Source organism: Orcinus orca, chromosome 6, assembly GCF_937001465.1.
Source record: "Orcinus orca chromosome 6, mOrcOrc1.1, whole genome shotgun sequence".
NCBI lineage: Eukaryota > Metazoa > Chordata > Mammalia > Artiodactyla > Delphinidae > Orcinus > Orcinus orca.
Window position 1 is genome coordinate 52704315 of NC_064564.1, and position 16415 is coordinate 52720729.

At 39.7% G+C, this 16415-nt stretch overlaps 1 long non-coding RNA gene across 1 annotated transcript; it reads left to right on the top strand.

Annotated features, from left to right (window-relative positions):
• The first annotated feature begins 4184 nt into the window (after positions 1-4184).
• Positions 4185-11622, top strand: LOC125964720 (uncharacterized). The gene is made up of 2 exons (XR_007477956.1): positions 4185-6665; positions 6760-11622. It is a non-coding gene; the product is annotated as an uncharacterized LOC125964720 (long non-coding RNA).
• Positions 11623-16415: the final 4793 nt, after the last annotated feature.

Sequence of the window (16415 nt, forward strand, 5' to 3'; positions counted from 1 at the left end):
TGAAACAATAAAGTAAGGAAGATTCATGAGTCACGGTACTTTGATGTCAGATACAATCATCTCTATGTATGATACATTGGTCAAAGTTCAAGCACTGGTTATCTTTATAAAGATATTGCTCTTCTGTTTACAAAGTCTTCTCAACAGTTCTAGAATTATTTGGCTAATGTTTTGTTTCTCATGCAAAAAGTTATGCTTTTAACCAAGTTGATTGTAAAACAAAAATTTGCCTATTGTTAATAGATTTATGCTATTTGCATAATAAAAATTGCTCCAAATTTACCATTATCATATTGACTCAATCATACTACACTGTTGCTGTCACTGGCCTGTTTTTAAACTCCTCTTATAGGAGTTTAACAGGCAAAATCAACATCTTTTTGCTACTTCTACTACTAAATAATCTTCTCAACGTTTTTTGTCTCACCTCTTCCCACCACCTTATTGTTCTCTAACTACAAAGCATTCACCCAGGGGCTTCTCTGGGGCTTCCCTGGTGGTGCAGTGGTTAAGAATCCGCCTGCCAATGCACGGGACACGGGTTCGATCCCTAGTCGGAGAAGTTCTCACGTGCTGCGGAGCAACTAAGCCCGTGCGCCACAACTACTGAAGCCTGCAAGCCTAGAGCCCATGCTCTGCAGCAAGAGAAGCCACCACAATGAGAAGCCTGGGCACTGCAATGAAGAGTAGTCCCCACTCACTGCAAATAGCCAAAAGCCCAAGTGCAGCAGTGAAGACCCAACACAGCCAACAAATAAATAAAGTAATTAATTAATTAAAAGAGAAAAAAAGCTCTATAAAAGAAAAAAAAAGCACTCATCCACCACCACACCACTTATTGCATCAACAGACACTGGGTCAATGTCAGTCCTTGATCATAGGTGGAAGGTAATCAGACTCACCTGACTGGTGAATTGAAACAATTGCATCTTAAAATCTCCCTCTGTAGACCTCAAATATTTAAGTCTCAGAGGAATGCAACTGGTTCTGAAGGAACAATTTATGGTGGAAAAACCTGTCTCACCACTTGGAATCCTAAGACTATAGAATTTTAAGGTGCACACGAGCCTGCATTTCAGAAATTATCCAGCTCCTTACAGATGAAGTAATTGAAGCCTAGGAAGACAACATAGTAACTGTGTGACCTTGGGCAATTTACTTATTTTCTCTTGCCTTACTTTTCTTATCTATTAAATCAATCTTAGAGTGTGGAGAAAAGGGAACCCTCCTACACTTTTGGTGGAAATATTAATTGATAGAGCCACTATGGAGAACAGCATGGAGGTTCCTTAAAAAACTAGAAATAGAGTTGCCATGTGATCCAGCAATCCCACCACTGGGTATATATCTGGAAAAGACAAAAACTCTAATTTGAAAAGATACATGTACCCCAATGTTCATAGCAGCACTATTTACAATAGCCAAGACATGGAAGCAACCTAAATGTCCATCAACAGATGAATAGAGGACTTCCCTGGTGGTTCAGTGGTTAAGACTCCGACTTCCAATGCAGGGGCTTGCAGGTTCGATCCCTGGTCAGAGAGCAAAGATCCCACATGCCTGGCAGCCAAAAAACCCAAAGCATAAAAAAGAAGCAATATTGTAACAAATTCAATAAAAGACTTTAAAAATGGTCCACATCAAAAAAAAAATCTTAAAAAAAACCCAGATGAATGGATAAAGAAGATGTGGTATATACATATACAATGGAGTATTACTCAGCCATAAAAAGGAATGAAATCATGTCATTTGTAGCAACATGGATGAACTTAGAGATTATGATACTGAGTGAAGTCAGACAGAGGAAGACAAATATATGATAGCACTTATATGTGGAATCTAAAAAAATGATACAAATGAACTTATTTACAAAACAGAAATAGACTCACAGACATAGAAAATAAATTACAGTTACCAAAGGGAAAGGGGGAGAGGATAAATTAAAAGTATGGGATTAACAGATACACACCACTATGTATAAAATATAAACCACAAGGATTTACTGTATAGCACAGGGAATTATATTCAATATCTTATAATAACCTATAATGGAAAAGAGTCTGAAAAAGAATATGTGTGTGTGTGTATACCTGAAACATGGTGAATCAACTATACTTCAATTAAAATAAATAAATAAATAAGTAGATCTTAGCAGTACCTATACCGCAGAGGTTTATTATAGGGAATAAATGAAACAATGCAAGTGAAGAATTTAAAGCAGTGCTTAGCCCAAATATAACATTCAATAAGTGTTGTTATGATTATGGATAAAACAATGAACAAGGGGTCCTGAATCTGCTATTAATTTGCAACGAACTCAGAAAGTTCCTGAGTTTTCCCCATCTGTGAAATGAGGTTAGGCTAAGTCAGTGTTCAAGTTGTGCTGTAGAGGACTGCTAAGGTTTTCCTGAAGGACTGCAGGGGAGAGGATGGAAGACCAGCTGGCAGACATTCAACACTCACCCTCCTTCAACCAAAACTGTTTAGCTTTCATCTTACTTCTTATATTTTTGTTTTAATAAAAGAGTTCTGCTTTAAAAAAATGAATAACTACTTAATGAGATCATCTTTAAGGTTGTTTCAGCTCAAGATTCTATGACTTGGCAACAATCTCATTGTGTTCCCCTGTCATTCTGGTTTCAAAATAAAGACAAGGGTTTTAAAGTTTTGAGGATAAGATCAACATATGACTATAGCACAGAACCAGGACAGAACTCTAAGTTTCCTGACAGTAAGGAAGAGACATGATAATCTCTTGAGGTTAATGTGAAGGAGATACTCAAATGATTAATGCTCAGTAATGGTTATGGACATTCTTGTATCTTGCTTATGGGGAAACAAATTCTTCATTTTTCCTTCTTAGTTTCTTCTTGAATTGTTCAAGGATACATATTCTTTTGAACAGTGCTGATGACTATCTACTCTATGATTACCACATTTATTACCCAATCCCAATCCTTTTCTGGACAACTAAAGATTCAAGTTTGCTGAATTAAACTTTACTGAAGGGCTTCCCTGGTGGCACAGTGGTTAAAAATCCACCTGCCAATGTAAGGGACACGGGTTCGAGCCCTGGTCCAGGAAGATCGCACATACCACGGAGCAACTAAGTCCGTGCACCACAACTGCTGAGCCTGCGCTCTAGAGCCTGTGTGCCACAACTACTGAGCTCGTGTGCCACAACTTCTGAGCCCACATGCCACAACTACTGAAGCTCGAGCACCTAGAGCCTGTGCTCTGCAACAAGAGAAGCCACTGCGATGAGAAGCCCACGTGCCGCAACTAGAGAAAGCCGGCGTGCAGCAATGAAGACCCAACGCAGTCAAAAATAAATAAAATAAATTTAAAAAAATTAAAAACTTTACTGAAAAAGAGAAACTTAAGGAGAGATTTCACTATCACTTTTTTTATTTTAAATTTTTATTGGAGTATAGTTTATTTACAATGTTATGTTAGTTTCAGGTGTACAGCAAAGTGAATCTGTTATACATATACGTATATCCACCCTTTTTTAGATTCTTTTCCCATACAGGTCATTACAGAGTGTTGAGTAGAGCTCCCTGTGCTATACGGTACGTTCTTATTAGTTATCTATTTTATATATAGTGGTGTGTATTCACCATCACTTCTATTCAGATTTATTTTTTTTAAAGCTTATTGAGTAGTTATTGCTGTACTATTGAAACATCCAGGTGAGGATTTATACATTTCAGATGCAATTCTCTGATAGAGTTCTAACTTTCAAAGACCCTCACCCCAATTTCAAAGGTCTAAGCAAAAAAGAGGTGTATCAAAATATTAAATAAATGAAATTTGTTGGTGTACAATAAGCTTATGATATATTTTCTATTGGATTAACTATTACAATCGTCTTGTTTTCAGACCTTCTCTGGATAAAAAGTGTTTAGATTTACATGTACTGACTGTATCAGATTCCAGTATAAAAATTCCATACTGTTCTTTCTATTTTGCCTTTTCAAGGGTCTTTGAACTAATGTTTCCATTGTATAAAAACATTCAAGGGCATTGATTTTCATCAGATGAGAAATGTAACTCCACCCCAATGGTCATAGCAGCACTATTTACAATAATTGAGTGCCCATCAACCCAACTGCCCATCAATAGATTATTGGCTTAAGAAGATGTGGTATATATATATATATATATATATATATATATATATATATATATATATATATAATGGAATATTAGTCATAAAAGAGTGAAATATTGCCATGTACAGCAACATGGACCTAGAGAATATTATGCTTAGTGAAATAAGTCAGACAGAGAAAGATAAATATTATATGATATCACTTAAATGTGGAATCTAAAAAATAATACAAATGAATTTATTTACAAAACAGAAACAGGGGCTTCCCTGGTGGCGTAGTGGTTAAGAATCCGCCTGCCAATGCAGGGGACATGGGTTCGAGCCATGGTCCGGGAAGATCCCACATGCCGCGGAGCAACTAAGTCACAACTACTGAGCCTGAACTCCAGAGCCTGCGAGCCACAACTCCTGAAGCCCGGGCACCTAGAGCCCATGCTCCGCAACAAGAGAAGCCACCGCAATGAGAAGCCCGCGCACGGCAACAAAGAGTAGCCCCTGCTCACAGCAACTAGAGAAAGCCTGCGTGCAGCAACAAAGACCCAGTGCAGCCAAAAATTAAAAAATTAAATAAATTAAAGAAGAAAAACAAACGGAAACAGACCCACAGACGCGGAAAACAAATTTATGGTTACCAAAGGGGAGGGGGGCAGATAAATTAGGAGTATGGGATTAACAGATACACACCACTATATATAAAATAGATAAACAATAGGACCTACTGTGTAGCACAGGGAACTATATTCAATATCTTGGAATAACCTTTAACGGAAAAAAATCTGAAAAAAATGTATAACTGAATCACTTTGCTGTATATGTGAATCTAACACAATACTGTAAATCAACTATACTTCAATTGAAAAAAAAAGAGAGAGAGAAAGAAATGTAACTCTAAAAGATATGCAGTTTTCTACTGTGTAATTTTTTTTTAATTATTTATTTATTTATTTATTATTTTTTGGCTGCACTGCGTGGCATGTGGGGATCTTAGTTCCCCGACCAGGGATCAAACCCGCATTCTCTGCATTGGAAGTGTGGAGTCTCAACCACTGAACCACCAGGGAAGTTCCTCTACTGTGTAATTTTTTTTTTTTTTTTTTTGCGGTACGCGGGCCTCTCACTGTTGTGACCTCTCCCGTTGCGGAGCACAGGCTCCGGACGCGCAGGCTCAGCGGCCATGGCTCATGGGCCTAGCCTCTCCGCAGAATGTGGGATCTTCCCAGACCGGGGCACGAACCTGCATCCCCTGCATCGGCAGGCGGACTCTCAACCACTGAGCCACCAGGGAAGCCCTCTACTGTGTAATTTTAATTCTCATGTAGAACACACCGAGTTCAGACTCTGTTACAAGGCATTGCAGTAAACACAACAGATCTGAATGTAAATGAAATAACATGCTTCTGAATTTTCATGAAGATTTTATTAAAGCCTAAATTTCATACCAATATTCTTACATATGCATTATTTTCATATGATGGAAAGTACTGTATATACAATGAAAAGGAAATCTTTTGCCTAGCCCTGACTCCTGTCTCTGGGTTCCCCTACCCAGGGATGACAACTAGTCCCAGTTTCTTATCTATCCTTTCAGAGATATTTAATGCATTTTTCTGCTATAAGAAAGCAAAACTTCAATACACATTATTTTATTTGATCCTTACAAAAATTCTGTAAGGTAGACAGAAGAGGTTTTCTTCCCGATCACAGAAATGAAAATGCAGGCTCAGAGAAGTAAATCAATTATTATAACTCTGTTCTATAGCTAATAATTTGATCACATAATCAGGTCTTTATTAAGCACCTCTTGAATCCAGGCACTGGGCTGAGGGATAGAGATAGGATGCCACGTTCAAATGCATTATACCTCAATGTTGTTTCTATTACTTGGAGTGGTTCTTGAATGCTTCAGTGCAAAAGACTGAACGTTTTAAAATTTGGGGGAGGTTTTCATACAATGTAAGCATGATTAATAGAGAAATCTTAATTCATGAGTATAATATACCCAGCACTATTCTGCAAGAGCTGAGGCCGGAGGAAAGAGAAAAGTAAATGTTGGCTTTTCTAACTATAGTATTTGCCTGCCTAGGCATCTGGGTTTTCATTTTAAAGATCTCTTAGGAAACCCCAACTGTTACAAGGAAGTGTTGCTTTTGGTTTAATGTTTATCCTGCTAGCGCACTCCACCCTTAAATGATCTTAGTGACTAATAGGACTGGAACCGGTTCTCATTTACCAGATGCAAATTCCACTTACCAGCTTGTTTTTTGTGCCTTCTGCTGATTTGCGGTCATAGGCAAAACTAGACTAAAGAACTTCTTAAGATAAATGAGAATGGGCAACGATGCAGTTGGTCTTTAATTTTGAAATTGGCCTGGCACAGTGGCCTCACCTAAAAGTCATAGGGTCAGTCGGTCTGTCGGTTGGTCTTCTGTTCCCTGACAGTTAGAGGGTCCTCCCTGGCCACCCGCAGTGACTCAGAAGGCAGCTGCAGAGAACAGGAAGGCCTGAGATTCATGTGACAAACCATCGGCCTTCACCAGGGCCAACAAAGCAGGTGGGTGTCGTCTACCCCACCCCCTGCCCCCCTCCCCTGCCCCTCAGCTTTATGTTGCATTTCTGGATTTTTTTTTTTTTTCTGTCTCAAACAGCTCTGAATTTTCTCCTTGACCTAGTTTCATCTGTGGAAAAATTCTGTCCGAAAGGGACTGCTGAGATGTTGTCTGGGCCTGCATCCCTGAAGAAGGCCGACAATCTGTTTGCACACAAAGAATGGAAAAAATGTTTCCGTGCTTTAAAGATTACTGAACACACTCTTTCCAAAATGAATCAATTCCTTCCAGCAGGGATCATTTTCACTAATCGGGAAAACAAAGCTGTCCATATTCAGTAGCCAACCTCTTGATTTCAAAAGAGACCACATGTCCTGATAGTTTTTTGCAGTTTTTCTTGGCCAGGTTTAAGTCATTGTTTCCCAGAGTGTGGCCTGAGGGCCACCTACATTAGAATCACGAAGGTTAAGGAATCATTATCGCTAGAGAAGGATCCAGTAATCTATCATTTTTTAACAAGCACTGCAACTCATTTTTATGCACGAAATTAACTCAGCTAAATCAAAGTTCACAAGCCTTCACTGGTAACATCAAATGAGACAGTCCTGGGGAAGAGGGTTGTTAATACCTCCCCTGTTCTTACCTCTCTATTTCCCCCTATCCCTGCCAAAATGCCATTTCTGATAATATTGCATGGTCACTATAGAAGGAAATAGAGGAACGAAGAGCTAAGGAACCAGCAGTATTCTCACTCGATTGTGCTGGTGTAGGAATATTTCTGTCAACTTAAGAAAAACCTCATAATCTAAAAGTTGTGAGTTAAGTTTTATTCCAGGACCTTACTGAAGACTATAGCCTGGGAGACAACCTCTCAGATAGCTCTCAGGAACTGCTCTGAAGTGGTAAGAGAGGAGCCAGGATATTTAGGAGGATTTTTGCTGGAAAAAAAAACCATGTAGTTGAACATCAAAAGATTACTGCTAATCACAAAGAACAGACATCTCAAGTTAATGATTTTAGTGCTTTTCTATGAATCTATGTATGGGAAGATGCAAGCATCTGGGTTCATTGAAATTATTTCTTAGATATGCATCTTAACTAAGTCCAGTATCCAAAGCACAGAATGCTTCCTGTTTTTCTCTATCCTGAATTCCCCTCAGGGCGCACTGTCCTTGGTAGGTGGCTGAAGTGGCTGATGGCCTGATCCTTGTAGAACTGGGATGGTAAGCAACATTTTATGTTTACTGGAATGGTAGACAACATTCCCTGTCCACAGTTCCCTGGCCTGTGCTGGGAATGTGAGAGGTCAGATTCCCAAGGTGGCCAAACAGGAGAAAAAGAAGACAAGCAGTACATCCAGCACTTTGTCTATGTTGTGCCCACCTTTGGCAAGAAGAAGGGCTCCAATGCCAGTTCAAGTCCTTTGTAATCTTGGTGTTCTCTAATAAAGCCCCTTAGTCCAGTCAAAGAAAATGAATGATTTCACAAATGCCTTAAAAATAGGCATTTCTAAAAGGACTAATTTTAGAAAGCAAAGGACCAGAATGCTTAAGAATCGTCCACAAAGCCTGTTAAAAAATGCATATCTGGGCTTCCCTGGTGGCGCAGTGGTTGCGAGTCCGCCTGCTGATGCAGGGGACACGGGTTCGTGCCCCGGTCTGGGAAGATCCCACATGCCGCAGAGCGGCTGGGCCCGTGAGCCATGGCCGCTGAGCCTGCGCGTCTGGAGCCTGTGCTCCGCAACGGGAGAGGCCACAACAGTGAGAGGCCTGCGTACTGCAAAAAAAAAAGCGAATCTCCCCTTCTCCCTATTCTAATTAAGTACATAAGGTGTGGGGTCCGGGAACCTGCATTTACTAAAGCACCTAAAATGATTCTAATGCAAACTGATCTGAGGGCACATTAGGATATCCCTTGTTTAATTTCCTGGAGCAAAAATAGACCGGAAAAGAAAGACATTTGCAGTGTCCACAGGAGATTTCATAGCTAGAACAGCAGTTTTCAAAGTGTGGTCTCAGACCCATGGAGTCTCTGAGAATTTTCAGGAAGTTTGAAAGATCAAAAATGTTTTTATAATAATACAAAGATTTTACTTGCCTTTTTCCTGTGTTGACTTTTGCACCCAGTGTCCAAAATCAATGTTGGGTAAAACTGATGGCCTAGGTAACCTAGTGAATTTACTGATAGAAAACATAGGAAGAATAGCCTAAGGGGAAGGGAAGACTTTGATGTGGGATGTATTGATTTTGAGGTGCCTGTTGGACATCCAGATGGAGATGGTCTGTAGGCGTTTACGGATCTGGAGCTCAGCAGAGAGTTCTGAACTGGACATATATGCAATGGATAGTAATTACTCTTTACATACACCCTAAGTCTCCTGACTAGGTTAAATCTCCATGACATTCCCTTTTTGTCCAAGGATACACAGCCAGGGATACACTTATCTGTCTATGTAACCTTGGGCAAGTTAAAAAAAACTCTCTGTTTCTCAATTTTCTCATCTATAAAATGAGGATAAAGAACTTGTATTATAGGAGTGCTGTGAGGATTAAAGAACTTAATAGTGTTAAATGCTAGGAATAGTGCATGGTACGCTTGAAAATAAAATACTGAAAATGCAGACTGCTTTTTTCTATTTGACCATTAGATGTCGCTCAATATCCATGAAATGTAAGAAACCAGCTGTGCATTATTAAGTTCCTGCTTGGTCCTCCAGGGCCTGCCCCGTCTCACTGTCTGAATCTGCAGTTTGCTTAGTCATGTACTGGTATCTGTGCGTCAGTTGTCTTGCTGTATATAGCCAGAAATCCCCTCAACCATCCAGAAAAATGTGTTATGCAAATGTCCTAATTTTGCCAATTAGGTCAGCATACAGTAGTTGAGCCTTTGGTTTATGACATACCAGGATGAAAGCACTCCGTGGCAGAATTCCCACTCATCTTTCAAGGTCCTGCTCGAATGCCACCTCCTCTGTGGAACCTTATCTGACCCTCTTCCTTAACCCAGAGCACTGCAGGAAAATCTCTGTCACGATACTTTTGTATTGTGTTTGTTTACAAATGTCTCCCCAAATTCTAGAAAAGATTCCAAATCTCCTTCTTAATAAAAGAACTGCACACTAAAACTACAAAGAAAAAGCCATTTTCACGTAGGAGATTGGCAGATATCCACAAATTTGATAATATATTTGGTTTAGGGTAACAGGCAATCCCATACATTCTTAGTGGAAGTGTACACTTGTTTATACTTTCTGGAAGACAATTTGGCAATCTGTCAAAATTTTAAACACAGCAATTCTTTTTCTAGACGTTTTTACTAAAGGTGTATAGTACTTGCACACATGCACAAATATCAGTGTAAGGAGATATTCACTGCACGATTGTTTGTGGTAGCAAAAGGCCAGAGGTGACCTAAATGTCCATCAACAGGCACTGGTTAACTTGTACATCTTACAGTGAATTACCAAGCAGCTGTTAAAAGAAGGGAGTATGTTTATAGGAACTGATACAAAATCATCTGCAAGATATATTATTAGAAAATTGCTAGGTGGGGAAAAGTGAAGAAGTTGTAACAGTTAACGTTTATCGAGCACTTTATTTATTTGATTTTTTTTTGGCCATGCAGCATGCAGGATCTTAGTTCCCTGACCAGGGATCAAACCCGTGCCCCCTGCACTGGGAGTGCAGAGTCTTAACCACTGGACCACCAAGGAAATCCCTGTTGAGCACTTTAAAATGGAGTTTCTCATTTAATCTTCATAGAAACCCTCAGAGGTTGGAACTTATCACCACGTTATAGATGAGGAAACAGAGCGAAGTTAAATCATGTGTCCAAATTCTGGCTATTGCTTGGAAGAATTGTTACTTAAACCCCAGTAGCCTGGATTTCAGAGCCCTTGCTCTTAATCAGTGTACCACATTTATGTGCAGGGGATATATATATAGGTGCCATGTTTTCTAAAGGCAGGGTGTGTGTATGCGCCACGTGGATTCACAACAGCCTGTTGTGACTGCATCCGGCAGGAGAACTGAGGGCCAATGGATCAAGAGTGGAAGGGAGAGTTTTTTCCCATTCTACACAAGTGGTTCTCAGCCTTGGTTGCATATTAAAATCACCTGGAGAACTTTTAAAACTACTGTTCCCTTTGCCCACTTTAGGTCAATTAAGCGAGAAACTGGAAGAAGGGCCCTGTCACTGGCATTGTTTTCAAAGCTTCCCAGGTGATTCTAATGTGAAGTTGGCATTAAGAACCACTTTCTAAACCCTCTTGTACCGTTTGAATTTTTTGTTAACAATATTAATTGTTACTTTAAAAAGAATCTCAGGGCTCCCCGGTGGTGCAGTGGTTAAGCATCCGCCTGCCAATGCAGGAGACACGGGTTCGAGCCCTGTTCCGGGAAGATCCCACATGCCGCAGAGCAACTAAGCCCGTGCGCCACAACTACTGAGTCTGTGCTCTAGAGCCCGTGAGCCACAACTACCGAAGCCCGCGCTCCTAGAGCCCGTGCTCCGCAACAAGAGAAGCCACCGCAATGAGAAACCCGGGCACCACAACGAAGAGTAGTCCCTGCACGCCGCAACTAATGAAAGTGTGCGCACAGCAACAATAGAGCCAACATAGCCAAAAATAAATAAATAAATTTATAAAAAGAATCTCACAAGGGAGCATTGTGTCTTATGACACAGGTCTCAGGAGAACAGATCTCAGGTTGACACATTTCTATATTGTGCTCAAAATTCTCTCTCTAAAAGATGACATATGAGACTGGTTAATTTAGCAAAAACAAAACATAGTTTTTGGGAGTTCCCTAGCAGCCTAGTGGTTAGGATTCTGGGGTTTCACTGCTGTGGCCTGGATTCAATCCCTGGTCAGGGAACTGAGATCCCACAACCTATGTGACACAACAAAAAAAAAAAAAAAAAAAAAAAAAAAAAAAAAATATATATATATATATATATATATATATATATATAGTTTTTACCAAAATCCTTAATATGTATACTTCAGTTGACAGATTAGCTATGACCTGATATAATCTTTGAGTGTATTCTGTTTCCTTATAATAATATGAAAAGCTTTCTGGCCTCATACGACCTTAATACATTGTAGATTTGTCAGCTATATCTGTTTCTTGCTAAAAGAGTGGCCAATGAAATTATTTAAATGTATTTCATTTTTATGTTCCTGACATTTTCATTCCTCCCTCCTTCATCATATCACTTCTCCGCGAAAGCATCTTTGTGACGTCTTCGTGCAAAAGAGCTGATATTCCATAACTCTGAGAAGTTAGCAATTTTCACATAAAACACTTTCAGAAATGAGTTAAGTTCATCACTAACAATTGCGGTCTCTGTTTTATTGACATACAACAGCTAAAGATGGGCTTTCCAGAAAACTCCAGTGAAAACTTTACTAGGGGTAGAGTAGAACACACACCCTGATACCCAGGAGAAGAAAAGTTCATGCCTGGCCAATGATTAATAGGTCGTGGGTTAATAAACTGATAAGGCTTGGGATGAGGCGGAGTAACAGTGGCATATGATGCATTTTGGGCTGACTTGAGAAGGGGAAGGGAAACGTTGGCCTGAGGGAGGAGGGGTGGAGCTGAGTATGACAGCTGGCAGGTAGGTGATCAAAGGCCCACTTACACTGCCCCAGACGTGTGGGTGTTTCCCCCCAAACCGCACAGCAGGTGACTTCTTGAGCATTATATAGGCATCCTCTGTCATATTTCTTTCTCCCCTTGGGAAAAAAAAGTCCCGGCATTCACCAGCCCCTGTTCCCATCTTTCTTGAGAAGTGCTTTATTTTCTATTTTGGCTTCGTAGCGCAGGTTTCGGGGATCTTAGTTCCCCACTAGGGATTGAACCTGGCCCCGGCAGCGAAAGCTGCGGAGTCCTAACCACCAGACCGCCAGGGAATTCCCAAGAAGTGCTTTAAAATCACTTTTCATTGGTTGTGTATTTCACAACCTGCGCAGGGGAACTGAGGCACAGTTAAGAGACTTTCCCACGCCGTAAGCGTTCTGGCTTAGCACCACAGTTCAGTATAGAACGTTGAGTGTAATCCTGGTTTCATAGTGAACTTTGGTTTCATCAGATGAAGACTGAATTTTATTTAGCCACAAGTGGATTACTTGACCCACTTAATATTTGTTCTCATTTTTACACATTAAAAAAGCCCTTTGGTGAAAGGCTCTCATTTGCCTCTCACATGGTCATTGCCGGAAAATGAGAAACTCAATTACATCCTGAAATTCCTTGCTGACTCAACAATAGACCTAAAACAATAGCACGCTAAAATAAAAATAGAATTATGAAAAAAATGCTATGTGAATTTAGCACAGAATACTTATAACCAATTTATTTGTATACATTGCCAGAGCGGCTAGACATTTATTTAAGAAACAGTTATTGAATACCTGGCCTTTCCTTTTTTTTGGCCACCCCTGGAGGCTTGCGGGATCTTAGTTCCCTGACCACCAGGGATCGAAGCCATGCTTCCTGCAGCGGAAGCGCAGACCTCCAGGGAATTCCCTCCTTTAATTTTCCTCTTGATTTATAGTTAATAAATATATTTGGATCCTACTCACCCTTTGTGCCAGGCACTGTTGTAGGCACTTATACATCACCTCATTTAAGCTTTCATTTAAGTGGCTTCCCACTCGGATTCCCCTCCTCCTGACTGCCTTTTTCCTTCTTGTAGCCCATGTTTTGCCTTTTCTCTATTATTTACTCTGCTGTCATTATTCTTCTCTCTGTTATCACACTCTGTCCTTGGAAAACCTGCTATTTTTTTCTGTGGCACTCCGATCTTTTTCCTTTTTGCCTGTCTTTTGTATATGTTGCTCAACGTGAAGAACATTCAGTGGGAACACACAAATAGGTTTCCTTAAAATACTTTAAAGTTCTAATTACCACTAACAATGTATGGATTTTTGGTGCTTCACATCCTCACCATTAGGTGTTCTGGTAGGTATGTCGTGGTATAACATTTGGTTTGAGGTTGTATTTCCCTGATCACTAATGACGTTGAGCATCTTTTCCTGTGCTACTGGCCACTCACTTACCTTCTTTGGTGAAGTGTCCATTCAACTCTTTTGCCCATTATTTTTCAAAGAGTTGGGTTTTTGTTGTTGTTATTATTCCGTTGTAGGAATTCCTTATATACCCTAGATACCTGACCTTTATCTGATATATATTTTGTTAATATTTTCCCCCAGTGTGTGGCTTACGTCTTCATTTCCTTAAGGGTGACGTTTGACGACCAGAAGTTTTTAATATTGAGAAAGTCTACTTTATAAGTTTTTCTTTTGTGGTCATTGCTTTTTGTGTTTAATCTAAGAAATTTTGCCTAATCCCAAGTCATGAAGACATTTTCATGTTTTCCTCTAAAAGCTTTATGATTTTAGCTTTTACATTTAGGCTTGTGATCCATCTTAAGTTTTGCGTATGCTGCGACCTAAGGGTTAGGATTCATTTTTTTCCTTATGAATATTCAGTTATTTCAGCATAATATATTGAAATAACTTTACTTCTTGGATTGCTTTGGTGCCTTTCTTGAAAATCAAAGGCCATATAAGGATGGGTGACTTGTATTTTTAAGTTATCTTTTTGTTATTGATTTTTCATTTTATCATACTGTGATTTTTAAAATTAATTTATTTTATTTTATTTATTTTTGTTTGCATTGGGTCTTCATTGCTGTGTGGGCTTTCTCTAGTTGCGGTGAGCAGGGCTACTCTTCGTTGCGGTGCGCGGGCTTCTCATTGTGGTGGCTTCTCTTGTTGCAGAGCACGGGCTCTAGGCATGCAAGCTTCAGTAGCTGTGGCACGCAGGCTCAGTAGTTGTGGCTCTCGGGCTCTAAAGTGCAGGCTCAGTAGTTGAGGTGCACGGGCTTAGTTGCTCCGCGGCATGTGGGATCTTCCCAGACCAGGGCTTGGACCCATGTCCCCTGCATTGGCAGGTGGATTCTTAACCACTGCACCACCTGGGAAGCCCTTATATTATGATTTGAGGATCTGGTTTATATAATATAGTAAGTCTCCTACATATGAACAAGTTCCATTCTGAGAGTGCATTTGTAAGTCCAACAAAGTTAGCCTAGGTATCCACCTAACACAATTGGCTATATAGTACTGAACTGTAATAGGTTTATAATACTTTTCACACAAATAATACATTAAAACCAAACACAAGAAAGTATAGAAAACATTTTTAATCTTACAGTACAGTACCTTGAAAAGTACAGTAGTACCAGCTACATCACCACTGCTTTTATGCTTGCTTCTGGACATCCTGGGCTTGAAATAAAGATACTGTACTCCTGTACTCTATACAGTACTGTAGAGTAAAGTACACAAAAGCACAACCATTTGTAGAGGATGTACGCAGGTGACAATGTACGCCAGACATGTGAAGTAACTTACATTATTGGACATGCGAACACATGTTCGCATCTTCGAAAGCTCTAAACTTGAAGGCTCATATGTAGGGGACTTACTGTATTGATTTTTTATTTTTGGACACTGTCTTTGGCTTAGTACATTGTCAGTTTTATTAAATGATCCTCCTGTGCTTAAAAAATATATTTTTTCTCTCATTGTTGGTTGCAGAGTTCTATATCAATCATTTGAATAAGTGTTTTTTGTTGTACAAATTTCATACTCTTGTGGGATGGCAAGAAGGCCAGTGTGTGGTTCAAACGGTAAGAAGAGTAGGAGTTAAGATCAAAGAAGCAGCAGGGCCAGATCATGTCTTAAAGTCTTGGGATTTTATTACAAGCGAGTTGAGTCTTTGAAGGGTTGTGAGCAGAGGATCACATTGATGCTGTAATGAGAATAGCCTAGGAGGGTGTGGAGATGGGGCTTCCATAAGGGACAGGTTAAGAGACTATTGTAGAAGGCCGGGCAAGATAAGCTGATGGCTTGGACCAGGGTAGAATGGAAGAAAGAGGTGACAAGGGTCTGGATTCTGGAAATATTTTGAAGATAATGCCAACAGATTTTGTTAATAGTTTAAATGTGGATTGTGAGAAAAAGAGAGGATACAAAGATGACTCCAAGGGGACTTCCCTGATGGTCCAGTGGTTAACACTCCATGCTCCCTATGCAGGGAGCTAAGATGTGATCCCTGGTCAGGGAACTAAGTCCCACATGCTGCAACTAGGAGCCCACATACTGCAGCTAAAAGATCCCACATGCAGCAACGAAGATCCCTTGCACCACAACTAAGACCAAGCGCAGCTAAATAAATATTAAAAAAAAAAAAGGATGACTGCAAGACTTTTGGTCTGAACTGTTGGAAAAATGGAGTTACTCGGGGTGGGGGGGAGTATGTATATATATATATATATTTTTTTTTTTGAGCTCCTTACAGGCATAGCCAGAGTCTTCTGTTTCTTTGCCATCTCTCAATAGTGACTTCATAAGCAGAGTCCCAACAAATATAATGTTAATAGCTAATATATACCTAGTACTTTTGTGCCAGGCATGGTACCACTAAATGTAAATTTAATCATTTGATGTACATTTATAGTTAACCATTTAATCCTTATACAAACCTAGGTGATAGGATCTATTGTTATCCCCACTTATACACAGGGACATTGAGCTCTACAGTTAAATAACTTGTTCAAGGTTGTATAACTAGTATAAAGGAAAACTGGGATTCTTTTTTTCCTTTTTGTAAGTTTTCTCCAAATATATATAGTGCCTTACTCTTTGTATACAAACCATTGTTTTAATTTTTGAACAT